This window comes from Dipodomys merriami, unplaced genomic scaffold, assembly GCF_024711535.1.
Source record: "Dipodomys merriami isolate MVZ:Mamm:240054 unplaced genomic scaffold, mDipMer1.0.p SCAF_465, whole genome shotgun sequence".
NCBI lineage: Eukaryota > Metazoa > Chordata > Mammalia > Rodentia > Heteromyidae > Dipodomys > Dipodomys merriami.
Window position 1 is genome coordinate 543578 of NW_027206030.1, and position 2792 is coordinate 546369.

The 2792-nt window shown below is 38.5% G+C and overlaps 1 non-coding gene across 1 annotated transcript; it reads left to right on the plus strand.

Annotated features, from left to right (window-relative positions):
• Positions 1 to 2418: 2418 nt before the first annotated feature.
• LOC138808659 (U6 spliceosomal RNA) lies at positions 2419 to 2525 on the plus strand. Its single transcript, XR_011366567.1, has one exon. It is a non-coding gene; the product is annotated as a U6 spliceosomal RNA (small nuclear RNA).
• Positions 2526 to 2792: the final 267 nt, after the last annotated feature.

Consider the following 2792-nt stretch of genomic DNA (forward strand, 5'->3'; position numbering starts at 1 on the left):
AAAATAGAAAATTAAAAATTAAAAATATTATGGAGATTCGAAAACAAACTATTTAGAGAGGAACATGAATATATTCAGAGAAGGGGAGGGACATAGAGAAGATGCGAAAAACTTAAAAATAAAAATGCTTAAAATATTATATAGGTTAAAGAGGTGGTACTGCTATTAAGGAATTTAAGTCTCAGAAGTTTTGAATTGAGTAATAAATTTGTGGATTAAGTGTGTACACAATGGGGGATAGGGTCTACTAGTTGACTATGGGTTTATCTGAGGATGTTCAGAACAAGAGTTAAGTCACATAAAGAAGAACAAAAGAGAGGAAAAGGTGAAAAGAATAAGAAAGGAAGAAAAAAAGGTCAGAACTTCAGTAGAGCTAAACAAAAACCAAAAAGCTAATTTAAAAAGAAAAAAAAATAGAAAGAAGACAAGAAAAAAAGAAAAACGCACTTTCACTTATACCTAAATTAAAAATTATAAGAGGAAAAAAAGGTTACTGGAAAACATTTTTTTTTCAAAAAAGGCAAAAATTAAAGATTAAAAAAACTTTTAGAAAAGAAAAAAAATTATATAAGGTACCAAAAAAGAAGAAGAAGAAGAAGAAGAAGAAGAAGAAGAAGAAGAAGAAGAAGAAGAAGAAGAAGAAGAAGAAGAAGAAGAAGAAGAAGAAGAAGAAGAAAGAAGAAAAAGAAGAAAAAGTTCTTTGATTTTTTGGGGGGGTAGGGGTGGGAAAAATCCTGTATCTCCCTTGTGTCTGTAACCAGCCTCTTGTGGAAGTCTCTGGTCTGCTTGTGGTCCTGTGGCTTGATTGGTTTCTTAAGTCAGTTTGTTGGAACAGGCAGAAAAATGCTCTGCTTTACCCAGGATTTTGAGATCCCCCTCCAGGTTAGTTTAATGGGAGGCTGATCTGTTCTGAGAATCACAGAAGATGGGGATACAGTGATGAGGCTAGGTTCTGGGTAGAGTTGAGGCCTTTCAACATACAGTAGCTTTTCCCGGGGGCTAGTTTGTGAAAACCTCACAGAGCCCAGACTGGAGCCATTCTCAGGGTTTCTGTTTACTGATTTTCAATTGATTGTGGTGGCTGCTAGAGGGAGGGGCAGCCTCTGGCTCTGATTACCCGGTAAGGAAAGCCTCTCCTATGGCTGGCGCCCGAGCTGGGTAACTTTTAACTGGATGGAGCTGAGTCTGGCAGGCCACGCAGCCATTAAATTCTTGTGACCTGCTAAATGACTCGTTTTATTCCACGGCCTGAGTTGGAGCTGGCAGCTCCCCTGAGCTTTGTCGGTATCCAAGATGGAGATCTCCGGTACTGGGGGCGCGAAGAAGTGGCCTTCCCTCCTCTGCTCCCTGAGAAGGAGTGAGGACGTTGGGCTTCTACTCATGCCCAGTCTTGGTTCCTGGGTCGTCTCTGGTCTGCAAACTGCAGGATGAAGATGTCTGCTCCTTGTCGGTTCTTGCTGATGTTGTGTAGAATCCACTCACCCACTGTGTCTGGCTCCTTGTCCCGGACTCTCTGTGGCTCAGGTATGGTGCCCTGCGGTCGCTGGTGGCTGCTGGTAAGCGCTCAGATGTCTCTTCTTGCCTGGGTTTCCCCTCTCTTGCCTAACTCTCTGTCCTTTGATGGCACACTTGTTGTGATTCTCTGGCTTAAGACTGTTCACTGGAACTCTAAAACTGCTTTCTATGGGAGAGCTTGTTCAGATTCCAGCTTCTCCTCTGCCATCTTCCCGGAACTCTTCTCATATTCCTGTACATTTAAAACTGGCTAAGATTATGATGCTCAACAAGAGTTTTATAGGCTATGAGTAGTCGTTAAATTTACACTCTAAGATTACTATATATGTCTCATCTCATCATCTGCATACGGTTTATACAATCATTTTTGTTCCTCGCTAACATATTAAGTAAGGAAGCCCTAAAGTTTTAACAGAAACTGTCTTAACTCTTTGCTGTTTCTTAATACAAAGATTTTGCAACTTCTCATTAGTAAAGTTTCTATAAACACTGAAATGTACATACTTAGTTGTATATGTCTGCTACCATAAGTTTTAATACTTTATAGAAAAGTTATATGACCTACCAAACAATCTTAATTTTGGCATATAAGCAAATTCTCAAAATTAAACATATTTAAAACATTAAAACTTAAAAAAAAAAAAACTTAACACTTGCTGCAGTGTTCATTATGATAGGTGTCTTGTATAGAATAATTGAAATCCTCCTTCTACACATCTGTTGCACAACAAATATCTGGAATTATTTTGTTTTTGACATATCAATCTTGACTTTAGTCTTAAATGTGTGCTTATGTAAGAAATACATGCTTCTAAAATTTCACGACCATTCTTGTGAACTTACTTTTTGTTAAATTGTCTAGTTTAAGAAAATCAGTTCCACTTTATATATAAAAAATGTTCTGTGCTCAATTGAGCAGCACATACACTAAAATTGGAACAATACAGAGAAGATTAGCATGGTCCCTGTGCAAGTATGACATGCAAATTTGTGAAGCGCTCCACATTTTTACAATAACAGATGCTGGAGGGGATGTGGCCAGAAGGGAACCGTACATCATTCTTGGTGGGAGTGTAAACTTGTTCAATCACTTGGAAAGCAGTATGGAGGTTCCGTAAAAGATTCCACATAGAGCTCCTGTATGACCCAGCAATACCACTTTTGGGCATTCACCTAAATAGTCAGCAAAAAGACCATATTAAAATTGCCAATACAATTATGTTTACTGCAGCATTATTTCCCATAGCTAAGATATGGAACCAACCCCAATGCCCCTC